This window comes from Salvelinus sp. IW2-2015, linkage group LG18 (genome assembly GCF_002910315.2).
Source record: "Salvelinus sp. IW2-2015 linkage group LG18, ASM291031v2, whole genome shotgun sequence".
Lineage (NCBI taxonomy): Eukaryota > Metazoa > Chordata > Actinopteri > Salmoniformes > Salmonidae > Salvelinus > Salvelinus sp. IW2-2015.
In genome coordinates, this window is record NC_036858.1 from 2,126,223 (window position 1) to 2,147,575 (window position 21,353).

A 21,353-nucleotide genomic window follows, 5' to 3' on the forward strand; every position below is an offset into this window, starting at 1 on the left:
GACGAGAGGAGACAGATGGAAGCGAAGGGGAAGGGGGGGAGGAGAGGAGGGGGAGGGGAGGAGAGAGTGGGAGAGAAGGGTGGAGAAGAGAGAAGAGGGAGGACGAGAAGAAAGAGGAGCGAGAGAGGAAGAGAGGGAAGAGGGAGGAAGAACAGAGAGGGGGAAGAGGAGTGATGTGGAGGGATGAGGAGGGGAGGAGAGGAGAGAGAAGAACAAATAGACAGGGGAGAGGTGGTGGAGAGTGAGGAGTGAGATGAGAGTAGGACAATAGACGGAAGAGAGAGAGAGAGAAGACGGAGAGAAGGGAGAGAGAGAGGGAGAAGGGGAGGAGAGGAGGAGGAGAAGGGGAGGGAGGAGAGAGGAGAGGAGAGGGAGACGGAGAGGATGAGGGGGGAGGAGAGAAGAAGAGGAGGAGAGAAGAGAGGGAGAAGAGAAGAGACAAATAGACAGGGAGGAGAGGAGAGAGAGAGAAGAGAGAGAGAGAGAGGGAGAGAGAGCGAAAAGAGAGGAGATGGAGAGAGAGAGAGGGGATGGGAGGAAAGAGGAGGGGAGAGGGACCGGGAGAGGAGGGAGGATGAAGAGAGAGAGAGAAGAAAGGAGAGAGGAGAGAGAGAGGAGAGAGAGGAGAGAAGAGAGAAACAGACAGAATGAGAGAGAGAACGAGAGAAAAGACAAGAGAGAGGAGACAGAGCCGAGAGAAGAAGAGAGAGAGAAGAGAGATGAGAAGAGATGAGAGGCGAGAAGAGAAGAGCAGAACATTAGATAGCAGGGAGACGGAGTAGAACAAAATTAGAGGACAGTGAGAGAGAGGAGGACGAACGGAGTAGAGAGAAAGACGAGAGGGATAGAGACAAATAGACAGGAAGAGAGAAGAGGAGGAGAGAGGAGGAGAGAGAGGAGAGAGAGAGAGGAGAGAGGAGGATGAGAGGAGAGAGAGAGAGAGAGAGAGAGAGAGAGAGAAGAGAGAGAGAGAAAATCAGAAGCCAGGAGAAGATAGAGAGAGAGAAAATAGACAGGGGAGGAGGCAGAGAAGAGAGAGAGATAGAGAGAGAGACAGAGACGAGAGAGAGAGAGAGAAGAGAGAGGAAGACGAGAGAGAGGAGAGAGAGAAGAGAGACGAGAGAGGAGGGAGAGAGAGAGAGAGAGACGAGAGAGAGAGAGAGATTGAAATAGACAGAGAGAGAGAGAGAGAGAAATAGACAGGAGAGAGAGAGAGCAGAGAGAGAGAGAGAGAGAGAGAGACCGAGAGAGGAAGAGAGAGAGCAGAGAGAGAGAAGGATAGAGAGAGACGAGGAGAGAAGAGAAGAGAGAGCAGAAGAGAGAGAAGAGATGAGAGAATATTAGACGAGAAGAGAGAGAGAGAAATAGACAGGGAGAGAGAGACGACAGAAGCAGAGAGAGAGATTGAGAGAGACGTGAGAGACGAGAGAGAGGAGAGAGAGAGAGAGAGAGCAGCAGCATGACAGACAGACAGGACAGACAGACAGACAGACAGACGACAACAGACAGACAGAACAAAAACAGGACAAGAGATGAGACAGGATAGAGGAGTGAAGAGAGAGAGGGGTAGAGAAGATGAAAAGAGACAGAGAGAGGAGACAGAGAGAGGGGGTAAGAGAGAGAGACAGAGAGAGGAGGGGGAGAGAGACAATATGGGAACACAACTCTCTCTCTGATGACACAGTCATAATATTAGAACATGACGAGGAGGATAATGTTTGTAGATTGATTTGGTTGTTTCACCGTCTCGTCTCCTGCTGTGTTGCCGACACGTCATGAATAACCCAGTAGGCCATTTAGATAGTAAACTGACAGACAGACAGATAGACAGACATACTTAACTATCTTCAAAAGCTTCCACTGATCTAGCCTGTGTATCTAGACATGTTTGTGACAGCTTCACGTGGGGAAGCTGATGATCACATCTACATTTCCATGCTGAGATTGGGGAAAATGGGAATAGAATTGAAAACCATCTCAGGGAGCTGTCTCATGAAGACTGCATCATGTAATTTTGTGTTCAGAATAGAAAATAATCTTGGAAGCATGTATATATATATATATATATATATATATATGAACTTTTTTAAGCCTATCTATACATGTCATCCCATTTTCCCAGCTGTCTTGGTGTGACAGTTGTCCAGATAAAGTTAGACTCAAATCAGACAAAAGACATGAGCAACACCGCAACCTCAGTGCTGGAAATCAGATCAGAGTCAAGCGCCAAAGCAACAACCACAGTATCGGTGTTACAGTTTTCTGACTGTCATACTCAACCAGTCACGACGAGCTCCTTCAGAGCATAGGGACATACCAGAAACATCAGTCAGGCAGCCAGCAACATCAGTCAGTCAGCTAGCCAGCAACATCAGTCAGCCAGCAACATCAGTCAGCCAGCAACATCAGTCAGTCAGCTAGCCAGCAACATCAGTCAGCCGACAACATCAGTCAGCCAGGCAGCCAGCAACATCAGTCAGCCGACAACATCAGTCAGCCAGGCAGCCAGCAACATCAGTCAACCAGGCAGGCAGGCTCCCATGAAGACTAGAGAGATGAGGGGATGAGAGAGGAGAGGACAGCTGGTGCAGACAGGAGGAGACATCTGTCAAGTCACAGAGATGACAGAGCAAAGATTATCTAAAGAGGGATGAGACATCGGCACATGAGCCGTGCTGTGTCACTCTTCACTACAGCAGCTACCGTAGAGCAACGCTGTCTGTCGGTCTCTGACTTACCAGTGTCTGACTGACATTGTACAGAGGAGAGTGGATGGTGTCAAGAAGGTGTAGACTGACAGAGAGGACAATGTTGCTAGATACAGTGTTTAGTCAAGTGTGTGTGAGCAGGGAGGCAAAGCTTTTAATCCAGACACTGCCAGGAGACCTGGGCACAGTTCTCTCTCCCTCTCTTTTATCTCCCTGCTCTCTCTTTTCTTTCCTCTCTGCCCTCTCTGTCCATACGGCCAAACTTGCTCTCTCTCTCCTTTCCCTCTCTGCACTCTCTGTCCATACGGCCAAACTTGCTCTCTCTCTCCTTTCCCTCTCTGCACTCTCTGTCCATACGGCCAAACTTGCCTTCATCCGGTTCTCTCAGAGTGCCCGATAGTCAACACATTATCACTGTAGCCAGGATTCTCTCTTCTGAAAACCTTTAACAAGGCGAGTTTCAAGGGCCTCCCTATCCTTCCCACAGCCGCCTTACGGTTCTGTGAACATCAGGGCCACATCAGGTGAAAGAGACAGAAAAGAGAGCGTGGGAGGGGAGGAGAAGGAAAGGACTGTCATGACTGAAGACGAKAAATAAGGTGAGAAAAGAAAGCACAAACGGGAGGAAGTAGAGAACAGAAAGGAGTAAGGAAGAGGAAATGGACCTTGGTACAAAAGAAGGTTGAGAATCTCTGATAATCGATACCGCATCTTCTATATCTTCTAAAGCCCTGTCAAGGACCCCGGGCGCTAGCAGGGACACACACGTTTTAGCATCCTCATTAATCTCCTCATTTAATTACCACACGACTCAGGCTTCCCTGGTTCATTGAGAAAGACTTTCATTTGTTAGCTAGGGGCCTCTCTCGCTCTCTTGTTCAGGCCTCTCTCGCTCTCTTGTTCAGGCCTCTCTCGCTCTCTTGTTCAGGCATCTCTCGCTCCTCCCCTCTCTCTTTCTTCATTTGGGCTGTGGTTTTATTTGCGCCACTCGGGCAGAAGACAGAAGACATTTTGCCCAGCGGAGCAGATCTCAGAGCATAATTACGGCTCCTTTGATTGGCAAATTAGAGGACGGCTGTGCTGTGCGTGTTGCATCGTGATGCGTAGAGAGAGAATAGAGGAATTCAACTCTTTCCCCCTGGACGCTGTGTGGGACAGCTGTTGTGTTTTACTCATCCTCCCTCAAGCACACACACACAGACACGTCGTACGCAGAGGCATAAACATGTACTGCATGTTCAGTACATATGACAGAACTCACATGAAAACACACGCATGAGCTTTCATGAGCACAGGCACCAACATACGGTATGCCCACACACACTTCTAGTCCCATTGATTGCGTCTGAAGACGTGACCCTTTGTTTAGCGTGAAGAGCTGGTTGGGGGGAATGTTAGCATTTATCTACCCGCTGAGTTACCCCATTTGCTCTAAACCTCCTGCCTTCATGAGACGCGTGTGAGTCAATGGAGGCTCCTTCGAGGAGGAAGGGGAGGACRATCCTCAGTGAATTTCATAAACATTTAATTTGTAAAACATTTAAAAAGTAATCCTTTTTAGATAAAACTATAGTAAATATATTCACGTCACAAAATAATTGATTAAAAACACACTAAGAAGTAGCACCATTGTGTAGCCGGAGGACAGCTAGGTTCCGTCTCCTCTGGGTACATTGACTTCAATAGAAAAAGTAATTATGACACTTTACTGTAGCTATCAAAGTAAGTAGCTAGTTTAGCCTACTCAAACACCCTGCTCAAAACAGAGGAACGCTATGTTAGCTACAGTAGCTGGCTATGACTATCCACTGGAACTAATCCAAGTCGAGGTAAGCTTTGGACCAGAAGTCCCCACAAGAATAGGAAACCAACAAATTTGACCAACTGGGGACATTTTGTTAGTCCCCACAAGTCAAATGCTATTTCTAGTGGTTTAGGGTTAAGGTTGGAATTAGCATTGCGGTATGAATTGGTTTAGGGAAGGGTACAGGTTAGGTTAGGTTTAGAGAAAATAGGATTTTGAATGGGTTCTGAGCCTTCAAACGCACACACACACACACCACACACACACACACACAGCAACACACACACACACGACACACAACACACACACACACACACACACACACACACACACACCACAACACACACACACACAATCAAACGCACGTACACACACAACACAGTCTTGCGGAGCCTGTGTGTGTGCGCTGCGTTTGTTGTGGTGTGTGTGTCGTGCCGTGTGTGTGTGTGTGTGTGGTGTTGTGTGTGTGCTGTGTGTGTGTGGTGTGTTGTGTGTTTTCGTGCGTGCCGTGTGCGGTTGTGTGTGTGCTGAAGCAGAAGGAAAATATGTTAAGGTGTAAAACAGAGTAAAACATGGTTCAGAGAATAGGGGATTCCTGCTTGTCATCTCCCGTCCATCTTCCCATGGCAGAGGAGAGGAGGGAGGGAAGGGAGGGAGGGGGGGGGAGGGGGGGGGAGGGAGGGAGGGAGGGAGGGAGGGGACGGGAGGAGGGAGGGAGGGGGAGGGAGGAGATGAGTGCAGCTGTTATTCACACACACAGCTGGGTACTTCAAAAGACACCCAGATGTTTGGCTCTTCGGTGGGTAACACACACACACACACACACACACACACACCACACACACACACACAACACACACACACACACACACACACACCACACCACACACACACCACACCACCACACACACACACACACACACACACACACACACACACACTGCAGTGTCAGATCTGTGATACAGGTGTGGGGAAAACATTAACGACTTGAAACTCTCCACACTTGACACCTTTCCACCTCTTTTTGTCTACTTTTATCTGCCCTTCCACTCCTCACAGTAGGGGAGTGTTGAGACTGACTAACTTCCTCTATCCCTCTAAACTGAACCTGTGAGAAGATGGTGGAAAGATAAATGGTAGGTTTCTTTGCAGTACACGCAGGTTCTTTGATTGAGGAATAATAGCAGCAGACCGCAACATTGTCATTTCACACAGGATCAAGTGAAATAATTGCGGAGATGAGAAGAGAAGAGAGGAGAGGAAGGGGGAGAGAATGGCAGGGCAGAACAAAAGAGAGGACAGCAGAGAGAGAAAAGAGAGGGGAGGTAGGAGAGGGAGGAGAGAAAATAAAGTGTAATGGCAGTAGTCTTTCCCTGGCAGTCACCTTGTGTGATGAGGCAGACACCTCTATTCCAACCGGTGTCACTGGGTCCTCGGCGCTGCTGCATATAACATGAGGCTGTCCCTGCACACACACAACACACACACACACACACACACACACACACACACCACACACACACACACACACACACACACACACACACACTCACACACACACACACACACACACACACACACACACACAACACAACACACAGACACACACACACACACACAACAGACAGACATACGTGATAAGCTCTGGCTCTCTAGCAAGACAGAAACTATGATCAGAGCTGCCATCCAGAGGGAACAGGCAGGGATAGTGTATGGTAGAGAAGATGTTGTCATCATTTACTGTGGGGGGTGTGAGAGAGAGAGCAGAGAGATGTGTGTGTGTGTGTGTGTGTGTTACAGAGAAGTATGTGTGTGATGATAAGAGTAGAGTGATTCTTAGGGATTGACAGAGGCAGACCGGAGAGGCAGACCGAGAGGCAGAACGAAGAGGTAGACCGGAGAGGCAGACCGGAGAGGCGACCGGAGAGGCAGAACGAAGAGGCAGACCGGAGAGGCAGACCGGAGAGGCAGACGGAGAGGCAGACCGGAGAGGCAGAACGAAGAGGTAGACCGGAAGGCAGACGGAGAGGTACCGGAGGCAGACCGGAGAGGGCAGACCGGAGAGGCAGAACGAAGAGGCAGACCGGAGAGCAGACCGAAGGGTAGACTGAGACAACCGAGAGGGTAGACCGGAGAGGCAGACCGAGAGGTAGACCGGAGAGGCAGACCGGAGAGGCAGACCGGAGAGCAGAACGAAGAGGTAGACCGGAGAGGCAGACCGAAAGGTAGACCGGAGAGGTAGACCGGAGAGGCAGACCGGAGAGGCAGACCGGAGAGAGCAGAACGAAGGAGTAGACCGGAGAGGCAGACCGAGAGGTAGACCGGAGAGGTAGACAGGAGAGGCAGACCGGAGAGGCAGACCGGAGAGGCAGAACGAAGAGGTAGACCGGAGAAGGCAGACCGAGAGGCAGAGAGGCATTCACTTTGAATGCCATTACAAGCAAATGTTCTACTTTTAATGGATTTTGCACTCAGTGGTGAGATGAGAGGAGAGTTAGAAGAGCGAGATGCGTCTGGTGTTTTTAAAATGACTGTTCCAGAGGATTAACACTATCAGGACTAAGAAAGCAATTTCTGTGTGAAAACATGTCTTCTTTCCTGGAAGGTGAAAACACATGCCTTAAAGATAGTGGGCCTTCTCCAGACCTCTGATAAATGACCTCATTATCATGCCTGGCTGTGGAGGGACGGCTCACAAGGATTAAGACCAAATGGAAAAATGGAAAAGGATGGAGAGAAAGACGAGGGAGAAAACAACACTGATACCAGTCCAAGGCCACCTGTGTTAATAACACGATATGTGTCTAAATCTCAGTTCTGAACAGGCAACACAGGAGACAACTAGGAGAACAGTATACTTTTAACTCTCCGGTATACTTTTAACTTCATCCATTCTATCACTCATAAACAGGCATGCAAGCTTATAAAGAAGTTGGACCCAATTCAAACTTGAGAGAAGTGCATAATGACCATAACTACGGTTCCCTGAAGGAGGGAAACGAGGTACAACATAATATGGGGAGTCACACTCTCGCGACTATGTTTGAAGGCTCTACAATTCCGTATTTTTATTTTATAAAAAATACATATTTAACTAGGCAAGTCAGTTAAGAACACATTTTTATTTAAAACGACAGTCTACACCGTCCAAACCCTAACCCGGATGACACTGGGCCAATTGTGTGCCGCCCTATGGGACTCCCAATCACGGCCGGTTGTGATACAGCCTGGAATTGAACCAGGGTCTGTAGTGATGCCTCTAGCACTGAGATGCAGTGCCTTAGACCGCTGCGCCACTCGGGAGCCCTGACAAGGCTAATGAAATCCACTCCTTGTTGAAAGTCCTGCCTTCCACAGGTGATAAGRGTGAGGCTTGTATTCCTTCCTTCAATTAAATACCGCTCTTCACCAGGGCCAAACAAGTGTATCCCTCCTTCAGGGAACAATAGTTATAGTTATAACGTTACGTTCCCTTTCAGTCAGTCAACTTTGGTACAACATACTATGGGGAAATATAGTCACGTCCCAAGCCAACCCCAATAGATACTAAATGAAACGTCCATTGGCAGACCACCCAGACCTGACCCAGCGAGATGCGGCAGTCTGGGTATTGCACACACGGCGTGCTGCCTTGTGATTTTCCACTGTCCCAGCCGTAACCACACTGTGCGCTKTGCTGGGAGCAGTGACTTCCAGGTGATAAAACATCACAAAAGGGTGTGGTGATGCCCAACTCACGGCAGAACAAATATCTCCTATAGTCAACTGTTTAAACAACGCCCAAGACGCTGACAGAACCCTGGGGGAGTGTCACCATAGAGTTGCCTGGGGCAAACTAAGTACAGGAAGGGTGTACGGATAACGTGTGAAGGTCTCCAACACTTTTAGCCAAGGCCAAAGCTATGAGCAGAGAGGTTTTGTAGCATAGAATCTTCAGGTCCAACGACTCCAGAGGGTCAAAGGGCCTCCAAAACCAGCACCGTCCCTTGTGGGCGCAATAGGTTTAGAGACCGGTCTGAGACGATATACACCTTTCAGGAACCACACCACCAGGGGGTGAGCCCCCGTGAGGCTCTATCAATTCTGAGATAGCGGTCATGTACACTTTTAAAGTAGATGTCCCTCACAGAGCACTGAAAYGGAACATGTCCTATCTTGGCACCAGAGCTCAAACGCTTCCCAATAGTTTCTTAGCGCTTAGAGCTTTTTGAGGTCGGTTCGGTTTCTAATCGATTATTAAAAAATAATCAAGGTTTTCGATTTCGGTTTGGATAATTTTTTRGACATTAAATGCACTATGCATTATGTGGGTTTGAATGCTGTAACAACACAGAATAAAACAATTAATTAAAGTCCCATGATGGAAGTGACTGCCCATTACTGCTTATCACTTATTAACCATCATTTATTCACATTACTTAACACCAAAAAATATTTGTTTTAAAAGATGACTTTATTATTTCATTCCAAGTCATTATCTTATCTCTATAGATGCTGCCTATACTGTGACAAAATCCCTATTTTAGTAGTTCTTCAAAGTAAATAAGGCATACTTTTATGACTGCTGAATATAAAATATCAATCACTTAGATGATGTATTTTCAGGCTTGAGAAGCAACAGCTTTCTATCCCTCTCGATCACTGTGTTCTCTCTTCTCTCAGTTTCTGTGTCTGCTCCACAAAGACCGGACAAGGCTACTGTTGTGCCAGAGCGTCTGTTCCCGAAGGGGCATTCTGGTCCCTCATCAAGAAAAATACAATGTCTGTTTTTCTCGCGATACGTAAAGATCTACGTCAGCCCTGCCAAACCTCTCCCATATCTGGGCAAACACCAAGGGGTGTAGTCTCCARGCCTGAGGAAGAGGGCCCCCACTGGATAGCAGATCCGCTAGTACCTAGACCTGGAGCTACCGCATCAATAATAGTCCCAGGGGAATGACCAATATCATAGAAGCCGTTATCCCCAGGAGGCGCAGGAACTGGTGAAAAAATACTGTGCGTCCCACCCAAAATTGGGCCAAGCAGAGCTGGAACTGCAGATAGAAAAGCGTGATTTACCCATGAGTCTAACTTGAGACCAAGAAATGGAATGTGCTGCAACGAGGTTAGACAGCTCTTTATCTGGTTTACAATAAAACCTAGACACTGAACATGGGACACCAGGCTGGATGTGTATAACACCGCTTGTTCCCTCGACTCTGCTGCTATCAGCCAATTGTCCAGATAGGCTGATACCCTCAGGCCCTGGCCCCTCATAGGTGCCAGACCCGCCTCCACCACCTTTGAAAAGACGCAAGGCAAGCAGGACAAGTGAAATAGACATAGCTATTGCTTGGTAACGGAATGTCAGGAACTCTCTGTGACTCGGGTACATGGGCACCTGAAAGCATGCATCCTTTAGATCGATGGTGGTGAACTAATTGCCGGGACGCACGGACTGTGAGAGCCTCTGATTTGTGAGCATCGTGAATTTCAGAACTCTGAGATGTTTGTTCAGGGCATGTCTAGAATGYGGAGTAAACCCCGGACCCTTCTCTAAACCAAGGAAATACCGGCTTAACCAGCCGTCCTGGGCTTAAGGACAGAGGAACCACACTTAATGCCTGTTTCCTCCCTTAAAACCTCTCTAGGGTACGTGAGACGTTAGCGTCCAACCTCTTCAACAGCCAGTGAAAGTGCAGGGCGCCAAATTCAAAACAACAGAAATCCCATAATTAGAATTCCTCAACCATACATATATTTTACACCATTTTAAAGATACCCTTGTTGTAAATCCAGCCACAGTGTCCGATTTCAAAAAAGCTTTACGACAAAAGCAAACCAAACGATTATGTTAGGTGAGTGCCTATTCACAGAATAACACAGCCATTTTTCCAGCCAAAGAGAGGATTCACAAAAAGCAGAAATATAGATAAAATTCATCACTAACCTTTGATGATCTTCATCAGATGACACTCATAGGACTTCATGTTACACAATACATGTATGTTTTGTTCGGTAAAGTTCATATTTATATCCAAAAATCTGAGTTTACATTGGCGCCTTACGTTCAGAAGTCACAAAACATCCTTTGATTTTGCAGAGAGCCACATCAATTTACAGGAATACTCATAATAAACATTGCTAAAAGATACAACAGTTATGCATGGAATTTTAGATGCACTTCTCCTTAATGCAACCGCTGTGTCAGATTTCAAAAAAMATTTACGGAAAAAGCAAACCATGCAATAATCTGAGTCGGTGCTCAGAGCCCAATCAAGACACAAATATAGCCGCCATATTATGCAGTCAACAGAAGTCAGAASTAACAATATAAACATTCACTTACCTTTGATGATCTTCATCAGAATGCACTCCCAGGAATCCCAGTTCCACAATAAATGTTTGTTTTGTTCGATAATGTCCATCATTTATGTCCAAATTTCTCCTTGTTGTTCTAGCGTTCAGTACACTTTCCAAACTCACGACGCGCGGGCAGGTCCAGCGGAAAGTACGGACGAAAAGTTAAAAAAGTTCTATTACAGTCCGTAAAGACATGACAAATGAAGTATTGAATCAATCTTTAGGATGTTTTTAACATACTTCTTCAATAAAGTTCCAACCGGAGTATTCCTGTGTCTTCAGAATTGCGATGGAACAGAGCTTGCTCTCACGTGAACGTGCATGGTCAGAGCATGTTCAGGTCATGGCAGACCTGACTAATTCCTCTCTCCTTCGGCCCCACTAAACAGTAGAGGCATCAGACAAGGCTCTGGGTTCAGTGGCTTCAGGCCATCCGTGAAGTACCCCAATTGCCCACTTGGTGGTACTGTTGTCACCACAGGTGTTTGGGACGACTGGGAAAGGAGGACCTGATCCTCCATTCCCGAGCTTGGTGCGGGGGGTGTCTTCTTCCTTGCGAAGTGGCAGGACCATCTCTCACCTCGGCCCCTGGAACCGGGGCGGTGCTTGTGCCAGGCATACTGGTGTTGCACCTGGGAACCAGGCCGATCTGATCTGGTGCTGGACCCGGCCTCCAGTGCAGCACGCTTAGCCGGCGGAGCGCTGCCTGGCATCCCCAAAAGATCTCAGAGATATAAAATGTGGAGCGCTTCTTCCTGCTTCTTTTGGCCATTAATCGGGCCTGTATAGCTTCCAGGGCCAAGCCCAATCCCATGGGAGATACCGACTCATCGCGGTACATCCGTCTGTCACTCTCTGGCACCTGCAAAAGCGTCAATCAAAGATGACTCTGTGCTACCACATTAGACTCCATACTTTTCCCGAGCGCCAGGACGGTGCACCAAGACGGTGCATAGAATGAAGTAGGCTATAACACAGATCTCATCCAGGAGCTCTGCGCGGGGCTCTCCTGCGGCCGAAGCCATGCCCAGCTCCTCCAGCAACTCGGGTCTAGTAGACCTGTAGCATAGTGATTAGAGGTCGACCGATTATTCGGAATGGCTGATTAATTAGGGGCGATTTCAACTTTTCATAACAATCGGAAATCGGTAATTTTGGATGCCGATTTTGCCGAAATGGCTTAGCTAGTTAGCGGGGTGCGCGCTAATAGCATTTCAAACGTCACTCACTCTGAGACTTGGAGTAGTTGTTCCCCTTGCTCTGCATGGGTAACGCTGCTTCGAGGGTGGCTGTTGTCGATGTGTTCCTGGTTCGAGCCCAGGTAGCGGCGAGGAGAGGGATGGAAGCTATACTGTTACACTGGCAATACTAAAGTGCCTATAAGAACATCCAATAGTCAAAGGTATATGAAATACAAATCGTATAGAGAGAAATAGTCCTATAATTCCTATAATAACTACAACCTAAAACTTCTTACCTGGGGATATTGAAGACTCATGTTAAAAGGAACCACCAGCTTTCATATGTTCTCATGTTCTGAGCAAGGAACTTAAACGTTAGCTTTCTTACATGGCACATATTGCACTTTTACTTTCTTCTCCAATACTTTGTTTTTGCATTATTTAAACCAAATTGAACATGTTTCATTATTTATTTGAGGCTAAATAGATTTTATTGATGTATTATATTATGTTAAAATAAGTGTTCATTCAGTATTGTTGTAATTGTCATTATTACAAATAAATAAATAAAAATCGGCCGATTAATCGGTATCGGCTTTTTTGGTCCTCCAATAATCGGTATCGGTATCGGCGTTGAAAAACCATAATCGGTCGACCTCTAATAGTGATGACAAGGATTGGTCAGCCACCCCTTATGCACGATACACCTTCTCTATCTCAAGGTTTCCCAAACTCGGTCCAGGGGCCCCCCTGGGTGCACGTTTTTGTTTTGCTAGCCAACTGTCTCACTGTCCCCCTGTTGGGATGCTAGTTCCTGTTCCGACTACAGCCACAAGTCTCTCTCCGCTTCCTGCACCCCGGGGTACCGGAATCTGGGAAAGGAAAGTGGCCATCGGTTAACGTCAAGCTTCCTCAATACGCTACACTTCTTTCCAGGGAGTTTAAACTCAGTACGTGGCAATGCTCACACTTGACTGGTTCCAGCGAGGGCCGTCTGAGCATGTTCCAAGCCGAGACAAACTACACATGAATCGTGAGTATCTTTCAGAGAAACACTATAACTGCATGACTGGGGGCATGATCTCGACCCCGAAACCAGAATAGCCATCATAGTTTCAGTGGCTTTCTAAGCTATCTTACCCATTGCACCAGCAAATTGAAGAATAAGTCATTGTTTGTGACTAGGAAAGTTATGACAACATGTACAAACTTCAGCACACAATGTCAAGGAGGTTTAGTTYGGAAAACATAAGACAGTCTCGTATTCCAATTGTTTGTTTTAGTAGCGTGAATCGTTCCTGTTCACACCGAGGTGAAGAAATTGAAGGAATGAATCCGAGCCTAACGCTTATCACCTGTGGAAGGCGCGGCTTCCAGAGAAGCGTGGATTTCATTGGACTTGTCAGGCGTGATTGTAGATCCTTCAACCAAAGTCATGATACTATGTTGTAGCGAAGTTGACGGACTGAAAGGGGAACTTGAAACGTCATGTAAATAATCCTGCCCTCTCTCCCGCCCTCCCTTGTTTGTTATATTACTTTGTTACAGCGGTAGTTGCGTTGAGTGGCGGTGTGGTGGTCTACCCTGTGTATCGTCATTCAGCCATCCGTCAGAGAGGCGAGGGGTGGTAATAGTATATCATAACACTGTGACAGGCCTAGCCACTCAGAAATAACAGCCCCGATTGCATGCTACCCTGAGTGACTGGCTGACTGACTGACTGAGTGAGGGAGTGCCACTCAAAAACAAACAATGATTGAAAAGGAAGGGGGGGGGGGTTGAATACAAAGCATTTAACCTTTCTAGTGTTGGCTGCAGGATTGCATCATGCTGTTATGCTGCGGTGATGGCCTGAATGCAGAATGGAAAGAGGGGAGAGAGGGGAGATACTGTAGTAGGAAGCTAGGAAGAGGAGTTCAATATACTCAGTACAGAATATCGTCCTGGAGGACACATTGCTGTAATGTCTGGYCAACATTGTGTTATGATAGTCCTGTAAAGATGACATATAGATGTTCTAATAACCAACCATGGACTGGCTGTCAGTTTTATTGATGTTATATAGTGGAAACTGCTATAGAGGAAGATTACTAGTAAATGTACAAAAGAATGTGGACACATTGCTCGTCGAATATCTCATTCCAAAATCATGGGCATTAATATGGATTTGGTCCTCTCTTTGCTGCTATAACAGCCTCCACTCTTCTGGGAAGGATTTCCACTTCCATTCAGCCACAAGAGCATTAGTGAGGTTGGGCACTGGTGTTGAATGATTAGACCTGGCTCGCAGTCAGCYTTCCAATTCATCCTAAAGGTGTTCGATGGAGTTGAGGTCAGTGCTCTGTGCAGGCCATTCAAGTTCTTCCACACCGATCTCGACAAATAATTTCCGTATGGACCTCGCTTTGTGCACGGAGACATTGTCATGCTGAAACAGAAAAGGGCCTTCCCCAAACTGTTGCCACAAATTTGGAAGCACAGTATCATTCTATGCTGTAGCGTTAAGATTTCCCTTCACTGGAACTAAGGGGCCCATCCCTGAACCATGAAAATCAACCCCACACCATTATTCCTCTTCCACCAAACTTTACAGTGGATTCGGGCAATATGGAATATGCAATATGGATTCAGGCAGGTAGCGTTATTCCGGCATCCACCAAACCCAGATTCATCCTTCGGACTGCCAGATGGTGAAGCGTGATTCATCACTCCAGTGAACGTGTTTCCACTGCTCCAGAGTCCAATGACGGTGAGCTTTACACCACTCCAGCCGATGGCATTGCGCATGATGATCTTAGGCTTGTGTGCGGCTGCTCGGCCATGGAGAGCCACTTCACGAAGCTCCCGACAAACAGTTATTGTGCTGACGTTGCTTCCAGAGGCAGTTTGGAACTCGGTAGTGAGTGTTGCAACCGAGGACAGAGTTCTACGTGCGCTTCAACACTCGACGGTCCCGCTCTGTATTGTCTACCACTTCAACTTCCACTTTTACACTTCAATATAACAGCACTTACAGTTGACTGGGGAAACTCTAGTAGGACAGAAATTTGACAAACTGGTGGCATCCTATGACAGGTGGCATCCTATGACAGGTGGCATCCTATGACAGGTGGCATCCTATGACAGGTGGCATCCTATGACAGGTGGCATCCTATGACAGGTGGCATCCTATGACAGGTGGCATCCTATGACAGGTGGCATCCTATGACAGGTGGCATCCTATGACAGGTGGCATCCTATGACAGTGCCACGTTGAAAGTCACTGAGCACTCAGTACGGGCCACTCTACTGAAAATGTTTGTCTCTGGAGATTACATGGCTGTGCGTTCTATTTTATTCACCTGTTAGCAACGGGTGCGGCTGAAATAGCCAAATCCACTAATTTAAAGGGGTGTCCACATACCTTTGGCCATGTAGTGTATAGTGTGTATAGTGTGCCTTGAGTCTCAAATGTTAGTGCAGATATGTCTCTGTATGTAAGTCTTGTACCAACACAGTGGTTAGACATTGAGGAAACAGGCAATGAGTATCTTATGGAGCTTGACCTGGGAGCATCTCCAATGACGTTCCTTTCAGAGCACAAGGCTGGGCCAATAGAGACGAGTGAACGTCAGCTCAGCTCCTTTTCACTTTTCTCAGGGTCTCGATGGAGATTTACAGTCAATGTGTTGTTGGAGACTGTGTGTGTGCGTGTGTGTGTGTTCCTGCAAGGCTCTGTATTCAGGTAGAGTAAAGTTAATTATCAGCATTGATGATGATGTTGCTACAGCCGTAATGTTGCTTACAGACAGCTGCCGGGTAATTAAGAGCAGGTAATGTGATTTAATGAGCCAAAATAACACACTGTAAATCAAGGACTGATACGATTATCTTATCTTGAATCTTAATCTTGACTTAATTTCCCCTATCATCAAGCTCGCCCCATAAAACTGAAGAGCTTGGACTCACTGAGAGTGGCTATAAACAACACCACGAGAGAGGGAGAGAGAGAGAGAGAGAGAGAGAGCGAGAGAGAGAGAGAGAGAGAGAGCGAGAGAGAAAGAAAGAAAGCTGGTCCTGGGGCTCTGTTCACAAACACAAACAAACACCACAGAGCCCCAGGACTGCAGCACAATTAGACCCAACCAAATCGTGAGAAAACAAAAAAGATAATTACTTGACACACTGGAAAGAATTAACAAAAAAACAGAGCAAACTAGAATGCTATTTGGCCCTAAACAGAGAGTACACAGTGGCAGAAAACCTGACCAATGTGACTGACCCAAACTTAAGGAAAGCGTTGACTATGTACAGACTCAGTGACCATAGTCTTGCTATTGAGAAAGGCCATCGTAGGCAGAATTAGTTCTTAACTGACTTGCATAGTTAAATAAAGGTACAAAGAATATATATATATATAATGAAATAACATTAAGCTCAGGCACCAATACATACAAGACATACCACCAGGGGTCTCTTCACAGTCCTCAAGTCGATGCCAGCTGCCCAGCAAAGGGCTACCTGTCATCAGCATCAGAGACGAGGACATACACCAAACTATTTAATAAAAGTCAATATTGCATTTTGTCTCTCTTGTTCTTTCAGTTAGGCCTGTACTCGATTATATTGTTTATATATCGTTGTATTTTAACTTCTTATGGGCAGGTGGGATAGGAGCGTCCCACCTGGCCAACATCCGGTGAAATTGCAGAGCGAGAAATTCAAACTTCAGAATTATAAATATTTAACTTTCATAAAATCACAAGTGTATTATATCAAAATAAAGCTTAACTTCTTGTTAATCCAGCCGCTGTGTCAGATTTCAAAAAGGCTTTACGGAGAAAGCACACCATGCAATTATCTGAGGACAGCGCCCCGCGTACAAAAGCATGAAAAACATATTTCAACCAGGCAGGTGCGCCACGAAAGTCAGAAATAGCGATATAATAAATGCCTTCCTTTGATGATCTTCTTCTGTTGGCACTCCAAAAGGTCCCAGATACATCACAAATGCTCCTTTTGTTCGATAATGTCCTTCTTTATATCCATAAAAACTCAGTTTCCCGAGCTAACAAAAATACCAAAGAACGAGCTCTCTTCCAAGCGCTTAGAAACACTACAGCCAAAATGGGAGCCACCTAGAAAAACATACAATTTCTGGCTCATTTTTCAAAACCCAGCATGAAACTCTTTCTAAGACTGTTGACATCTAGTGGAAGCCCTAGAACTGCAATCTGGAAGATTCGCCTTATAATAAAAGTGACAGCCATTGAAATCAGTGGAGGCTGATTCTTTGGAGGATGGTTTGTCCTCGGGGTTTCGCCTTTCATATCAGTTCTGTAATACTCACAGACATAATTTTAACATTTTAAGAAACTTTAGAGTGTTTTCTATCCAAATCTACCATTATATGCATATCCTAGCTTCTGGGCCTGAGTAACAGGCAGTTTACTTTGGACACGCTTTCCATCCGGACGTGGAAGTACTGCCCTCTACCAAGAGAGGTTACAATTTGTGTGACTGTCCTTGTCTATCATGTTTTGTTACTTGTCATGTTCTGTGTGTTGTGTGGACCACAGGAAGAGTAGCTGCTGCTTCTACAAAACTAATGAGATCCAAATAAACACACACACCAACGCACGCACGCACGCACGCACGCACGCACCACCACACACACACACACACACACACACACACACACACACACACACACACACACACACACACACACACACACACACACACACACACACACACACACACACACACAGTAGCTAATTGGTTAATGGTAGGGAGTTTTATGGAAGAATACTTTGAGGTGGCGTCAATGATCTGTCTCTGTACGGTGCACAGTGTTTACTGACTGTGTGAGTCAATGTAAATGATTTGCGTTGTTATGAGTGCTACCGTACAGTGGCTGTTTTAAACCCACATCCTCTCTCCTATAGACCACACAGTACAGAGTAACATCCTCTCTCCTATAGACCACACAGTACGGATAACATCCTCTCTCCTATAGACCACACAGTACAGGAGTAACATCTTCTCCTATAGACCACACAGTACGAGTAAATCCTCTCTCTATAGACCACACAGTACAGGAGTAACATCCTCTCCTATAGACCACACAGTACAGTAGTAACATCCTCTCTCCTATAGACCACACAGTACAGAGTAACATCTCTCTCTCCATAGACCACACAGTACAGTAGATAACATCCTCTCTCCTATAAACCACACAGTACAGGAGTAACATCTCTCTCCTATAAACCACACAGTACAGGAGTAACATCCTCTCTCCTATAGACCACACAGTACAAGAGTAACATCCTGTTCGATTGGGTTCAAGTCCAGGTTCTGGCTGGACCACTCAAGGACATTCAGAGACTTGTCCCAAAGCCACTCCTGTGTTGTCTTGGCTGTGTGCTAGGGTCGTTGTCCTGTTGGAAGGGGAATCTTTGCCCCAGTCTGAGATCCTGAGCGCTGTGGAGCAGGTTTTCATCAAAGATCTCTCTGTACTTTGCTCCATTCATCTTTCCCTCTATCCTGATTAGTCTCCCTGTCGCTGAAAAACATCCCCACAGCATAATGCTGCCACCGCCCTGCTTCACTGTAGGGATGGTGCCAGGTTTCCTTCAGACATGATGCTTGGCATTCAGGCCAAAGAGTTCAATCTTGGTTTCATCAGACCAGAGAATAGTGCAGAAGGTGTCGTATGCTGAGGATGTGTCAAAGGGGGAGGTGAGTAGTAGATTTGTGTCAGAACAGAGAGATAGGCCAAAGAGTGACATATGCTTCAGTAAGATTTGCTTCTAAGCATTCATAGCAATGGTTATCAACTGTATCGCAGAAATGGAACGTAAATCACAGAAAATAGATGTTGTGGTGGCAGCTGCAGAGAAGTTTTTTGGGTATACGAGATTTAACTTCAGAAGAGTTTCAGGGTGTGTTGAGTGGTGGTATTCCGTCCTCCCAGGCCATTGGCATAGTTCCGGAGCAGACAGGGTCAACATAGTGAAATGGGGTAGTGGGTTTTTAATGAGTGTAGGGTTCATTGGTAGGGTAAAATATACTTTGATTTTATTTTTCCCGTTTCTGCTTTTCCCATTTTGTATCTCAAACTCCACCGAAAAAGAGAAAAGAAGAGGAAGAAGAATTGTAATTACAACAAGATATCTTATTATAAATCTCTCTCTCTCTCTGGGTAGTGCCAATACAATACTGAGTTATTCACAGTAATTTGATGCCAGAGCAATGACACACAGTAAAAGTGAAAAGTAAACTGTTAGAAACTGATTTATATAGTATTTTACAGTAATTACAAGGGATTAGAGCAAGCAGGTTGGCTGTAGGCATTTGCATATTGCTGCATATTAATGAATACTAGGTGTTTTATATCACTTGCACTAGAGGCTTAAACAAAGGCTTCCAAACTGGCCGTGATAACAAGGCAAAACAGATCAAATTGACATGGGTTAAATATTCAACCATGAACAGTTCATTTTATTTGGTTATTCTCAAGTCAATACAGAATTCAAATATCAATCAAGTTAAAAGATAATCAATCATTCAAAAGGTTCAATAAATAAGCTATGAAATCAATAAATCATCAAATCAATGTGATCCAATAATAACTGGAACACGTAAAGGGTTCCAACAACAAAACGTTTCATGTGAAGTGTTCCAAAAACACATTTTCACATAATTTCACATGTGTGAAATGTCACATGTGAAGTGTTCCAAAAACACATTTTCACATAATTTCACCATGTGTGAAATGTCACATGTGAAGTGTTCCAAAAACACATTTTCACAATAATTTCACATGTGTGAAATGCACATGTGAAGTGTTCCAAAAACACATTTTCACATAATTTCCAGCATGTGTGAAAGGTCACATGTGAAGTGTTCCAAAAACACATTTTCACATAATTTCACATGTGTGAAATGTCACATGTGAAGTGTTCCAAAAACACATTTTCACGTAATTTCACATGATGAAATGTCACATGTAAAGTTGTCCAAAAACACATTTTCACATGTGTGAAATCATGTGATTTTCCACATGTGAAATCAGTAATAGTGATTTGCTATTTATTTACTGTGAATCGCAATGCACTTGAGTACTTTTTGGCCCGACTTGCAAATGAACTTGGCAAGCCTCACTTGCAATTGCATTAAAACTTATAGGATACTTGTTTAAATGCGCTTACGGCACAACTGTTTATTATTATTATTATTWTTTTTTTAAATCCTGTCATTTTATAGTAAGTTACTGGCTACTGAGTTGCGGTGAAAATAGTGGAAACAACATTAAATGTACTTCTACAGCTGAACTGTATTTTTACAGTGTATATATACTGTACTACAACAAACTGTATTCAGGAAGTACACAGAAATTCAAATTATAATACCAAAACAATTAGAATTGGGTTTCTGAATTGACTGGAACTTAAATGGAATTGAATTCAACATTGGTTATCACACTTGGAACGCAACAACACCTAGGATTTTAAACTCATAACCTCTTGGAATGCCAGCAACCTGAATCTCCTGCTTCACACCAGGTCTGTAGCCATGAAAGCGATCGGCCACAGATTTATTGGCAAGAGTAGATTTCTGCACATTGTAAAAAGTTGCCCGGAATCAAGTCAATTTACCTGACAACACCAACAAAAAAGTAGCTGAGCTCAGGGATACTAGACATTAAGGTTTAGATTCAATCAGATCAAGCACAGACACGCGCTTGCTGACACCCGCATAGCTGGTGCAGATCTGATAGAACCCATCTCTGAGTGTTCATAAATGCTCTTGGGATTTGAACCTTTTAGTCTGGAGTGCATTAATATCTCAGCAGTGTCACAAAACTGTTATTTGTTACCAAGAGCAAATTTCCACACACTTTCAAATATAAGAGCATGGTTACGGTACAGAGTTGTTCCCTGATGTACAAAAAGGTCAAAGGTACAGTGGCTGTTTTATACCCACATCCTCTCTCCTATAGACCACACAGTACAGTAGTAACATCCTCTCTCCTATAGACCACACAGTACAGTAGTAACATCCTCTCTCCTATAGACCACACAGTACACAAGGTACCTTCAGAGTAACACATAGGAACTCACATTGTACTGGCCTCTACCTTTTATAATCGAGTATAATGGTACATTTTTCTACCCATTTTTATTCAATAAAATACTGCGTTCATAACCATGTGAGCATTGGGAATTGACCAGTTGTGAAGTCGTAAATACCAGTTGAATGCATTCAGGTGATTTGAACTCGTTGAGAAACACCAATTGGCTAATGGCCAACAAGCTGCGTCAACCATAAACTAAA